This window comes from Ochotona princeps, chromosome 6, assembly GCF_030435755.1.
Source record: "Ochotona princeps isolate mOchPri1 chromosome 6, mOchPri1.hap1, whole genome shotgun sequence".
Lineage (NCBI taxonomy): Eukaryota > Metazoa > Chordata > Mammalia > Lagomorpha > Ochotonidae > Ochotona > Ochotona princeps.
In genome coordinates this window covers 76,607,782-76,621,965 of record NC_080837.1, presented here as the reverse complement: position 1 = coordinate 76,621,965, position 14,184 = coordinate 76,607,782, and positions in this window count along the sequence as shown.

Genomic DNA, 14,184 nt, shown 5'->3' with positions numbered 1-14,184 from the left:
TCCCGGCAGCTCCACTTCCCATCCAACTCCCTGCTTATGGCCTGGGAAAGCAGTTGAGGACGGCCCAAAGCCTTGGGACCCTGCACCCGTGTGGGAGACCTGGAGGAAGTTCCAGGCTCCTAGCTTTGGATCGGCTTGGCATCAGCCTTTGCAATCACTTGGGGAGTGAATCATCAGACAGAAGATCTTCCTCTCTGTCTCTCCTCCTCTATGTATATCTGACTTTCCAATAAAAATAAATAAATCTCAAAACAAGGAAGAAGTGGAGGGTCACACACTCAGCCACTGAACCCAGCTTTCCTCATTTGCATTCAACTACTCTTTTCAGAAAAAAAAAAAAAAAAAAAAAGAGACATCTTGTGTTAACACCATGACTGGGGCTAAAAGTCTCTGCAACGATAACCTAGAAAATTTGGTAAGCTCAGAGTCAGGAATCTTGTGAACATATTACAAATAAACAGCAGGCACATTCTAGGAAATGTGTGGTTAGGTGATCTGCCATTGTGCAAAAATCACAGAGTACTTGCACACACATAGTGTAAGCATTGATCCTATAGCATGATGACAAATGCATGCAATTAAACCAATCACAGAAGACAACAATGCAATCAAGAGATTTGGTAAACACATTATACAGGTAATGATACAAAAGTACAGTGCAGTAAACACACAGACTAGTAAAGCTGTCATTTATTATTAGACATTAGGCCCCTCACCGAATTGTGGCATGTGTCCTTCCACATGATTGGCAGCACAGCAAGCTTATTTTATACCAGCAAGATCACAAATGCATTATGCTATAACATCACTCTGGACGATGCTATCACAGCGACGGGAATATATGGCTCCTTTCTGGTCTTACAGAGGACATTCATGTGGTCCGCCCTGACTGAAACATTGACACACAGCATATACTATACTCCACGCATATGGCCACATAGTGCATAGGTGTGGCAATTTGGCTATGGGAAGTCACATCTGATAGCCTTCTGCAGTGATCTTGTGGACCAGCCTGTTTGTATGGGGTCTCCAGGGAGCCCCGGGAAGCCCGGAGTAAAGCCCTTGGGCAGTTCTGCTCTGACCTTTCCCAGGTCTGTAAGTGGGAGTTATTTTATGTCTGTCAGTTGTTTCTCATTGTAGAAGGTAACTGGGCTCTAGGAAGTTCCTGTGAATACTGAACTGTTGAACATTGAGCTAATGGCTCCTGAGGTCAGGGGAAAGAGGAATACACAAGAGAATTCCTCCAATTCTCTTGGCCCCATATTCAATAACAGATTCCCCGTAGCTGTGCTTTTCATGTATTTTTGTTCAAAGACGCTTTAGTTAATATTTTTCATTTTACAACCAGTAGAGTTGTAACTGAATGAAGCTCCACTGACTTGCAATTTCTTTCTTTTTTATCTTAAAATTTTTTTTTATTATTATTGAAAGGGAAAGTTACAGAGAGAGCTCATCTGTTGATTCACTCTCCAAATGACCACAATGGCCAGAACCAGGCCCATTTGAAGCCAGAAGCCAGGAGCTTCCTCTAGGTTTCCCACGTAGGAGGAGGTGCCCAAGCATTTGAACCATCCTTTGCTTGCTATCAGTCCATAAGCAGGGAGTTAGATCAAAGCTAGAAGCAGGTGGGACTCGAACCAGCGATCATATGGGATACTGATGCTGTAGGCGGAGGATTAGCCTCATCCTGGTTCCCTGATTTATATTTTATCTGCAAGGTCCCTGACAGCCTTCTTGTGTAAAGAAGGCTGGCATTTCAACCTTAAGCTTAAAGGCCATTCCTAATAATGGAGACGCAGCACTGAACAAGTCACCCAGTAGGACCCTTGTTTACAATAGGATATTTGAAAAAATAATAGCAGAGTGCCTGTTCCACCTCGCCCGAGAACCTGCTCCTAGAGGAATTCGAACTTGGTGCTGCTCTGATCGTTTCTGCTCATGACCCTGGGGGAAGGAATCCCAGGTATGTATTCAATTTAGTGAATTTGCAAGCATAGAACTTGTGAATTGTGAGGCATGGCTTTATTGTCATATGTTGATTTTTTTCTTTTAATAACTTTTTAAAAATATCAAAAAAGCCCAGCTGACCAAATCTTTTGATAATCAGGGATGTTGAGCTACCATCTGATCCATTACAATTAATTAACAAAGGCTAGAAGGAAAGGAGGAGTGTGCTACCAGGGCAGCGGAAGACATCCACGGCTGGGCAGAGATGTCTGGGGAGGAGGCCGGAGCGCGGTGTTGAGGGCGGAGGGGGGAGAGTGCCTTGAGCAGAGGTCTCAAATGCCTGGAAGCAGGCTGCCCACGCAGCTGTGGAAAGCAGCCTGGCCCGGAGGGCAGCAGCAGGAACCGAAATGCCTTCTGTGGAATTCTCACTTCAGGCCGTTGCACAGGAAACACGGAGTTATTAAGCAGAGTTGTAAAGCAATTTTCTGGGGTTGGTGATAGCACATGTTTTGAATTCCAGACAGGCCCTCCTGTTTGCTGAGTGGCAAAAAAGGTTCTAAACAGGAGGGGAATGAAGGAAGGAAGCCTGATTCAAGCGGGTGTTCACTTGTTTCTTTGTTTATCGTCCTGTCTTTGCACTCGCACATAGGTGCTTTTTTGGAGCTGTTAGTGAAGTTGCAGGTTCTGGGGTTCTACAGCTAGCAAAACAGATGCAATGCACTAGTCTTGAGGAGCTTACATGCTGGGAGTGCTGCTGAAACAGAGACACAATGATCCAGCAGGATGAGGGATGGTGCCAAAGGGTAGGGGATATAGTAGGTAGAGTGTCATTAAGGCCTTAGCAGTCTTGGAGCCCTTGTGCTGGTAAACTGGGATCCTCTAGCCTCATGGAAGCCAGCCTGCACAAACAAGATCGTATACCTCACAGCCTCAAAATCATGGCAGGGCAGGAAAAAGCGTCTGCACACTGGAACCTAGAATCTGCAATGTATCATCTTCTTACAATCAAACGGGTCTCTCTGATGCCCTTGCTGCAGCAAGGGTGGGACCAGCCGAGAAATGGAGGCTGCAGAGTAAGAGTTGTGGGAGCATCGAGGAGGTAGGGCTGAGGCCAAGGGAGAACGAGGGGAGCGAAGCAAGTGGGTCAGGCTCTGGCTCCCAGAGGTGGTTGTTCACTGCCAGAGGGAGTTCTAGGGTGCAGGAAGCACTGCTAGGGGGAGCACTAAAAGAACTTCTGCTTGGGCCTTTTGAGCTTGTATTTTCTTTGCCATTTGACAGCTCAGCACTGATGTTTACTCTCAGCCTACTGTTAAAAGAGAAACATGAAACCAAGTATGCCTAAGGTTTCACAAAGCAAAGAGAGATTCTAGAAATAGGCAGTCTTCAGAAGGAAAGACTCGGAGCAGATTCAGAAAGACCCCCTACCCACCCTTGCCATAAGGTCTGAAAAGCATTTATAGACTGAAAAGGGGAGTGATGGGCAGGAAACAGAAGTGAGGTGTTAGAGAAAGTTGGATTGCTCCCAAGTTGGTCTTTGCTTTACTTGAACAGTCATCCACCTGCCAACTATTAAAGAAAGCTCGGGTGCTGCAATTGGCTGGGACTCAGCTGGTTGTCACATAAGCAAATTTCTTTGTTTTAAGTTTGTGTAAGTACACAACTCAGGCTGAAGTTCTTGATGACTTATTTTTTGAAAATAGAGGCCCACTTGGACCAGGATTTTGTTTGATTTCATATGAGCCTTGTCTGGTGCCCCAATCTGAATAAATTCTCCCATAGGATACTTTAGTGTCCACCTCACCAGAGCAAGGAGGCCAAGGGGGATTTAGCTGGACTTGAGAACCTGGACCTCAACTCCAAAGTCAGCCTGGCCAGCTCCAGCAGCAGGCTCAGGAAATGCATAAGGAAGACAGTAACGCAGCATTCAGCTGAGGTGCACTGGCAGAGCTGCACTGGCAGACCCCAGGACAGGGGTCAGACTGGGACACCACTCTCAGCAATACCCAGCTTCACCCCACTGGAGTATGGTCCCAAAAGATCTGCATGAAGGGTCCATTGTTCAGTGGCTAAATCCTCACCTATATGAGCACAAATTCATGTCCTGGCTGCTCCACTTCCCATCTAGCTCCCTGTGTGTGGCCTGGGAGGTCAGTGGAGGATGGTCCAAAGCCTTAGGACCATGTATTCATGTAGGAACTGTATAAGAAGCTCCTGGATCCCAGCTTCAGGTCTGGTCAGCTCTGGCTGTTGTGACCACTTGGGGAGTGGACAGAAAATCTTTCTCTCTGAAATCTGTTTTTTTTTTTTCAATAAAATATACATATATTTAAAAGACCTACATGGAACCAGCACCCTGACAGTCTGATTGGTGGGGTCTGGAACTTTGACAAGAGTCTCAGATAATGATGATGTGGAGTGAGGTCCAAGGGAGGAAACCAGTAAGGAATTCCACACATGCAGTCAGCAGACAGCAGAGGGTGCCCGGCAGGTTGGCCCACAGGAGTACATGTGGGAGCAGAGGTTTGAGAATGACTTTGTGTGTCTTCCCCAGTGGAAAAGGGGATCACTCCATGTTGGAACAGAATGGGCGCTTCTTTTCATCCCTCTGGGATTTCGTGTATGTGTATGGCTTGGCCTTTGCTGAGAGCTCTCCCGGTCATGCGCAGTGCTGTGCTTTACCAGCCTGGTAGCCCGGGTTACCACTGCACCCTCCTGACCCAGTCCTCCTCCCTCCTTGCAGCTTCGTGTCTGCTCCGCAAATCACTGCGTTATGCAAATAGAAAAATGTGCCTGTAGCTCCTGTGAGGGGAGATCACCCGCCAAAGTGGATTTCCATGGAAACCAAACGCAAAATGTAACAGGAAAGAGAGGAAGGACAAATTGGACCCGCCACCTGATTTCAATCTGCGCGTCACAGGTTCCATTAGCCCTCCTCCATCGTTTAGTGTGTGTATTTTTAGATCAGAGGATTTTTTTTTTAATTGGTTGGGTTCTAGGAGTCCAATTGATCCAGTCTGGGAAAAAGGTGATTCATTTAGAGTGTTTACCTTTTGAAAAGCTATTATATGAAGAATGGTGGCCATTGTATTATTAAAGAAAGGGGAGAATCCGTGGGTCTTAGTAGCAGCGTAAATAAGCTTTAAGGAAGAGCTTTCCCCCGGGAAGGGCCATAAAATACTGTATGGCAATTGTAGGTAGGGATGACAGCATGTTGCTCCTGGGAAACTCTTTCATTGTAGAACAATATATTGGTGTGCTGGGGCTGTCAGTATAAAGTTCCAGACTGCTTCAATGACAGACATGCATTTTCTCACAGTCTTGAAAGCTGCAAGTCCAAGATCAAAACGACAGCAAATTTGGTTTCCTTTGAGGCCTGTCTCCCTAGCTTACCGGTGGCTCCTGCCTTGCTATGTTATTCCACTCCTTTCCTCTAACCACATATTCCTTGTGTCACTCTGTGACCCTTTTATCTTCTCAAGGACTCCAGGCAGATGGGGTTAGAGTGCATTCCAAAGGTCATTTTCTAACTCTTTTTTATCTTTAAAGATTCTGTTCCCTAATACAGTCACTTCCCAGGTACAGGATACCGGGGGGGGGGGGGTATTCGCTTCTTAATTTACAGACAGGCCACTGAGGACCAGGGTCAGGAGAATTAAGTGTGGACCATCTGATGGGGAGGTGGTGAGTAAAGCCTCAATGAGCAGTCTTCCAGCCCTGTAACTTCATGCGTGAGTCTCTATGCAACATTCTGGGAGGATGTGCTTACGTCAGTGCAGAATGAACTGTTGCTCTGCCTTTGTAGGGAAGCCTGCAGTTTACTCTGGACAAACACAGGAGGCCGAGTCCATGAAAACCAATGGTTGTAATCAGAATATGCCTCTTCTGATCAAGTGGAACACCATCCTTCAAATTCTACTGAAAGTGAGTCCTGGGGCTCTTACCTTAGGCAATTTTTGAAATGATGGAAGACCTATGGTTCATTCCCATTGAGACCAGTTGCAGGATCCTGTGATTACTGAGTCATTGAAAAATGGACCGCTAGTGTGTAAGAGAACCATTGGAATACAATCCACACAGAGAATGGTTCAGGATTATCTTTTTCCAACAAGTGTCCAGCACTGAGTCTGAGTAAGATTATCCTGTGACCACCTGAGTAGGGTTTGTGGACTAAAAGCTACACCAACACCGTGAAGTTGAGAGAAACTCAGAATCTAATCACACTCTGGATACACTGAGTGAAAATCTAAGTTCTCATCCAAATTTGAGATGTTCTGCCTTGATAGAAGTTTGCCTGCATGATTTCACAAACCCCCAGTCTTTCCATCATAGTAAGAGTGGAACTGTGCCAATCTCTGTTTAACAGGATGTGTCATTCTTTTTTTTTTTTTTTTAAGATTTTGTTTGGAGGGGGATATCTTCTGTTTCCTGGTTCACTCTCCAAATGGCCTCAACAGCTATGGCTGGGGCACACCAAATCCAGGAACCAGGAGCTTCACCCTCGTTTCCCACACGAGTGCAAAGGGCCCAAATTCTTGGGCCATCTTCCTAAACCAGTGCCTGTATGAGCTGATTACACTGTAGGTGGAGACTTAATCTGTTATTCCACTATATCAGTCCCAAGAGGATGTTTCGAAGATGCCCCAATTCTGAAGATAACATAATTAGGCACCTTGAGAAAGTTACTGTTAAGAACTGTTAAAACTTTCAGATTTTATGGACCCAGTATGGTAGCCTAGTGGCTAAAGTCCTTGCTTTGCAAGCTCGTGGATCCCATATGGATGCTGGTTCTTATCCCAGCTGCCCCACTCCCCTTCAAGCTCCCTGCTTGTGGCCAGGGAAAGCAGTTGAGGACAGCCCAAGGACTTGGGACCCTGCACCCACGTGGGAGACCCTGAGGAGGCTCCTGGATCCTGGCTTCAAATTGTGGACAATTAGGGAGTGAAACAGCGGATGGAAGATCTTTCTGCTATCTCCTTTTCTCTGTGTATCTGACTTTCCAATAAAAATTTAAAAATCTTAAAAAAATTAAAATTTAAACTTTCAGATTTTATACTACCTCCAAGCTAACAAGTTCGCTGTCTACCATTTCCTACATGTCTAGAGACACATACCTCACAGGTATCATGAACTTAAGACTCTTGTTGTTTCCACTTGCCCTCTCACACCCCATAGAATAACAAAGAGCTGCCAGTAGGGACAGTGGGGATTGAGTTTACATCACAGCTGAGCAAGCTTGAGCTTTGGAAACCCCAATGTCAGAGAAGAGGCATTGTCTTTCATATCCTGCTCAGGTGATAAATTGGTCCCCTGCCCCAAAAGAAGGAGACACTGTCTCCATCTTTCAATGCCGCTTCCTGTAAATGATCCTTGAAATGATAATCTGAAAAAAAAAAATAAGACTGATTCAAGAGGCAGAAAAGAAAAAACTGTGGAGAATCATCTCCCAGCAGTTACTCTTCTCGAGATGTTTTGCTCTTTTGGAATACCACTCTCCATATGTGAGTTTGCAGAGGAGCCCGCATATGTCTGGGTTCAAAGTCAACACAGAGAAGCAATGAAAAATACTTGATTCAGGCTTATATTGAGCCTTGAGGATAATGTAGGAATCACAAAGATTTTGAGCTCACAACTTCCACTGTGCACTTGCCATGCTAAATAACTGTCAGATCTGTCTTTATAGACGTGTCATGCTTGGGGGGGATAGTCAGAAAAACATCTAGGTTCCTTCCGTTGGCTTCATCAAATGAATTAGTTGAAAGGATACACCTTAAAACAGTAATAATGGATGATGATAGCTCCTATTTTAAAACTTTGTATTCATTAATGCAGTTGTACATTTATTATCTAATTTTCAGCATATGATCAATTCTCATTTCTATGTGAGTTCAGTCAAAGAGATTAAATAACATTCAAAATCATAGCTAAGGCCGTAGAACCAGGTCTCAATCAGAGCTGTGATTATTTTGCTGGGAAAACTTTTAGCTGACACAAATGTGTCAAAGGAAAAAAATGGATGTAGGTTTATGCTTACAAATAAAAACCGATACCACTAATTCTACCAGGAAAGAGAATCACCACGAGGCACACACGAATTATTTTTTCCTCCTCTACAGCCATGTTTTATTTACCTGGAATGAATATCTTGACTGAAACTCTGTCTATATGAATATTGCTGGTTGCATTAGAAATCTGATTATGCATTCATTCACAACATGCTTCTAAAATATTATAAAGGAGTCCATTGTGTTATCAATTAATTGCCAGAAAGCTTACTATATACATAAAGCCTTCAGTTAATCAACCACACTATGTAATCACAGGCCTATTAATTGGTATTGAGGAACATAATTCAGTGTATTTAGGAGAATTTTAATGTCAGCTTTGTAATCTTTTTTCTGTCTTCTCTACTTTTAGTCTACACATTATTCTTTCCGCATGAACACTACCTCTCATTTACTGTTTTTGTCTTATTTCTATGCAGGATAAATTTAACATTTGACTTCCTAGAATTGTTTACAAAGGAATTTCTAGTAGTGTAGGGAAAACAGACTGGGATGCAGCCCATCACTCTTGTTTCATGCCCAGTGAACAGGCCATATTGGAGCCTCAGCCAGCCAAGGACACATTGTGCCACGCGCCTATGGCCTCCCATTTGTACTAAGCAAGTGGAGATACAGAGTTGATCTCCCACAGAAGGGCTCACATTTTACCCCGGTTTTTTGTTTTGTTTTGTTCCGGTTTGCCAATAAGGAGAGGACTTTGAATAGCAGAAGATCCCAACCTTTCTCACTGAGGCCCACCCTGAGTCTTATGGCACCTGCTGCAACGTTTCTCAAGTTTGAATGTGTACTCAAGATCATGAAGACCTTGTTCAAATGCAGCGATTGCTTCAGTAAGTCTGGGAAGGAGGAGAGGGACTGAAGGCCCCTCTGATTGCAGGTTTCCAGGTGATATTAATGCCCTGGCACTGTGAATACACAGAGCCTAAACAACTTTCTCCTCTAATCTCTTAAGTTGATATTTTCACTTTTAGAAACAGATCGAGTTACAATCAGCATAGAATAAACTGAATGTATTTCAAGAACAGAACCTGCTTTGCTTGACATGTATATACCTGTGAAATTGTCACCTTAATCGTGAAAGTCAATATATCCATCATTGCCCCCGAACTCTTCACTCCTTTGTGTAATCTTTCCAATCAACTCCAAACCTTCTAGCAACCACATGCTACTCTCTCACTATAAACTGTAGTCTCTGGAGCTTTATAAGAATGGATCATAGGATTGCCTTTTTCCTCCCTCCCTTCTTTTCTTCCTTCCTTCTCCTTCTTCTTCTTTTGCTTTGGTTGCCATTGTTCAGCATAATTTTTTGAGGTTTATTTTTGCTATAACGTAAGTCAATGAGTAATTCATTTGCTTCATTTGGTATATTTGAGTTGTTTGCCCTATTTGTAAATAAAACCACTGAAGACACTGATATGCAGAGGCTTTTCGTCTCCTTAGATAAACATTTGGGAGTTTTGACTGGATTGTGCTATTACAGAATACCTTCAAAATTTGCTGGAGATAGTTCTGTGGAACCCCTGAAATCTGTTTACTAACCCAACTGTGGGGCGCTGGGAAAAAGTGGGAGTTTACTTAAAATGAGTAGAGAGAAAGAATTCAGGAAGCCAGCACTGCTTAATTCTTGGGTTCCTTGAGGGAGGGAGACCAGAGAAATCTTCCATCTCCCCAGAATGTGTGAGGCAGATGCAAAGCATAACCTATCAAGAACATAACAGGTAACTTATAGACAACAGACTTGAATAAGCATTAGACAATTGTAAAACCACAAAGATATAGAGGGTATCAAGAGTGATCCTGAAGACAGAGCCAGCAGAGTATCATCCCAATCAATTAAAAGCTCCAATATACCATCAGCAAAAATTTACATCATTATGGAATTAATTGACATAGTAATGAGTAACCAATATGTTAAAAGTAAATGCGAGTTCTTAACCACCTTCTGTGACCACCTCATTGACATTTCAATTAGAGGGTATACCTAAGAAGCCGTTGAACTTGACTGGACAATAAGATGCTGGACTCTATGTTTGGTATATGCTTGCAATGGGGGAATCTCAACTGAACTTGAACTGTGGTTATGCAACAAGGTGGAGGAATCCACCATGGTGGGAGGGTTTGGGAAGGGGTGGGGAGAATCCAAGTACCTATGAAACTGTGTTACATAATACAATGTAATTAACGAATTAAAAATAATAAATTAAAAAAAAAAAGAGTGATCCTGACAACCTCTTAACAGGAGGTCATATGCACAGAGCAGGGGGGGATCCCAGAGTGGAGCCAGGGAATAAGAGGAGACTTGTATCCCAACCCTAGAGACTCCCGGATCCTCACCAAGGAATATCAGTATGGGCGCCACGGACTACATCCCAACTGCCAAGGAGACCACGGGTAACTGGAGTGCCTTCGGAGGCCGAGAACTCTGAGGTCATCCACTCCCATTTGAATCTTCCACATGGGATAGAAGCAGTCCAAATCCCTCCTCGCAGAGCCCAATGTCACTGGAACAACAGCCAGGAGTCCTGAATGGTCTACAGAAACAGAACAATAAACTCCTTTCGAGACTAGGGATAGCTTTCTCTGGTCCTTACTTAGTTCCAACACTGGATCCCCACCCTCTCTTGCAATGACCATCAGGGTCGCCTGGAGCCGCCCTTCACCAAGACAAAACAAAACAAACAAACAACAAAAAGTTAGAATAGACAGAGAACAACAAGGAAAGCTTAGAACTAGACAGGAAATGGTCAGCGTGTACTCACACATACCTTACTAGGTAGGACACGAAAATAAATTACTCCTAACTAGGGTATGGAGGATTTCTCTGCACACCCCTCCCAACAGTGTTCTATGCCTCAACTGGTGTCATATGCCTTGTTAAAGCTATAAGCCAGTTTAGACTATCCAAAAATCTGCCAAGTTCAGTAAAAATTATGCTTCAACACAATAAACTGCTAAATACTAAAATGAAAATAGACACAAGACAGCTAAATAGTATCCTATAGCCATTTTAAGGTAGATAGAAGCCAGTTGTATACAAACTAAAATTGAAATGTTAATAAAGTAGTCACAGGACGTGGTTAAGAACTTGCATTTTCTAACATATCGGTCACTCAATACCATGTCAATTAACCCCATAACGTTGGAAACGGTTGTTGATGTTATGTTATGGCTTTTAACTGGTTGGAACAATATTCTGTCAACTCTGCCTTCAGACCAGAGATGGTCTCCCCAAGAAACTGTTGAATTGATCTGGACAATAAGATGCTGGACTCTATGCATGGCACATGCTTGCAATGAAAGAAATAAGACTGGATTTGAACTGTAATCCTGCAATAAGGTGGAGTAATCCACCATGGGATGTGGGAACATCAGAGCCTATGAAACAATGTTATAAAATGAAATGCAATTTCAAAAAAAGAAAGTCAATCTTACAGCCCAAAGTTAAGGATGAGCAGGGTTTTATCGGTCCATGTGTGGGTCTTGTTTGATTCATGGCAGGTTGCCTTTCTTTGATCAGTCAGTAATAAGTGCCAGTCTGTTTCTTTTGAAAAGGCATCAGGGAGCTCCTCTCTGCCTGGCTCTCTAAGTAGATTGAGTTTTACTTTGTTTGACAGGTCCTGGAGGTTCCTGCTATACTCTCAGACTAGTGTTGAGACGTTACTTTAGGGGAAATTTGAGTCTAATTCAGGATCTTGGCTCTGATTTTGTTATTGTGCCATTCTCTTATTTTATGAGTTACTGCTAACAGAATAATTAAAAGTTGAGGGACAGATACTGATGTTTGATAAAGTCTACATCAAAAGTATTGGGGTAGGGATTTAGGCTTCACTGTGGTGGTTTAATTTTCAACTTCTTAAGAAATAGTCTGTTCTCCAGAAGGGCATTTTCATTTCTACCAACAGAGTTTGAGAGTTCCATTTTTCTTCCAAATCCTCAAGAACATTGGTCATGATCAGTTTTCTTCATTCTTATATCTGATAGTGGTATTTATTTCCTGGTGGTTTTGACTGACACTGTCCCTAATGACTATGATTTAGGGCATCTTTTTTTGTGCTTATTTGCCATCCACAAATTCTTCTTGGTGAGTTGCTTGCTCATTTATTTTGTCCATTTAAAAAAGATTGAGTTGTTCATTTTCTTACAATTTGGATGAAGAATTCTTATTATGCTCTAGACATACCTTTTGTATAATATATGATTTAGATATTTTTCCTTAGTCTGTGGTTTGTCTTTTGACAAGAAAAATTACTAATTTTATGAAGCACAATTTTAAATGTTTATATATGCTTTTGGTGTCATAAATATGAAGTTTTTGCAAAACCGAGATCAGAATGATGTTCTCCTCTGTTTACTTCCAGAACATTATAATTTTTTCTGTGATTCATTTTTGTATAGAGAATGCATGTATAATCTTAAATTGTTCCAATGCCATTTGCAGAAAAAGCTCTTCTTTCTCTGTGAATTTATTCTTGTGCCGTGGCCAAAAATCAATGGTCCTTGTTTGTGTGGATTGGATCTATATCTAGCTTCTTGATTCTGTTCCCGTGATTTCACTGTCTCACTTTACACTAGTAGAACATTCTCTTGATTACAGTTCTTTATAGTACATTTTGAAGTTGGATGGTCTTAGTCCTCTAACATGAACTGGCTACCCCATGTTGACTTACAGTTGATCATAATCACATTGTTGTACAGATACCGTGATTGATGTTTCCATTTCCAGTGGTGCTCATGGTGCACCTATCACCGTGATGCTTCTGAGACTTCCAGAAAAGGCTAGAAAATAGGCAATCACCAAATATGTGAAATCTCTACCCTTTCCTGGATAATCCCGCCCAGAACACCACCCCTAACAAATACTCATTTGCCTTTCAGGATGATATACAAGGGACAGTTCCAAACCTTGTGACTCACTCCCTCTTGAGCATGCCCCTCTTCCATCTCAAATATGTGCCTTTGGTCTGCACATAAACCTGTTCCTCTGCTTCCCTTCATGATATCCTTACTGAAATTTTACCCCAGAGACTTATATCTAAGACAAGCAACTGGTCCCAGCAATCCAGAAATATTATCTTCTTCAAAACAGGTTTGTTTGTTAGTTTGCTTTAGAGCATCTTCATGGCATATGTTGGAACCACAACATGTTTCTGGGAAGTTTGTATTATGAAAATACTACACTTGGGTTCCAAGATTTTTTAAAACAAAGTATATTAATCTTTTATCTCAGTTTTTCCCATGGACTTTTTGAAGTTCCCCCATAAGTAAAGATGCTATTTACTGTCAAGTGTATAATAATTTTTAAACAAATGTTAATTGTGATTTGCTCTATTTATTTTTAAAATTCATTTATTTATTATTCCATGATGCAGTTTCATAGGTTCTGAGGTTGCCATCTCCCCTCCCCAAATCCCCATCCCCACACTGATTTCCCTCATGTCATCACAGTAGTAGGGTCCTTCACAACTGTCACAAGTCCACCATTCTATTATTTAACTGCATCCTGACATTGTAGGTGTGGACAATGGCACAGAGTCCAGCATCCTATTTTCAAGATACATTCAAGTTTCATTCGGAATTCATTTTTGATTTGGAAGTAGAGATGCACACTGCGTTGTGTCTTCACTTCCGTAGTGATAGTTTCTACCACACAGTTACTACACGTTACCCTTAAATGAAAAGCCATAAAACAAAACAGAGAGAAAAATAGAGAATTGACAGCAATATGAAGTTAAATAACATGTTAGTGAAAGACCAATGTGTCAATGAAAAATGAAAATCCAAGGCCTTCCTGAAGCAAATGATGTTATTGTATGATGTATGAGTCAGTGAAGAACTAGTAAAAAAAAACAAAACCTTATTTTGGAATTAATGAAAATTAAAAAAAAAAACCTGAAATGTCTCAAAAACAGTATTGAAAGGGTTATTGATCTTGTATTTTGCATGAAGATTAATTTATATCAGAGAGACCATGTGATATTTGTCCTTTTGGGATTGACTTGTTTCACTGAGCATAATGCTCTCCAGTTTACAACATATGGTTGCAAGTGGTAGGATTTCATTCTTTTTAATAGCTGAGTAGTATTCCAGAGTAGATGTACCACAATTTCTTTACTGCTATTTAACATAGTATTGGATGTCCTTGCCAGAACTATTGGGTAAGAAAAAGAAATTAAGG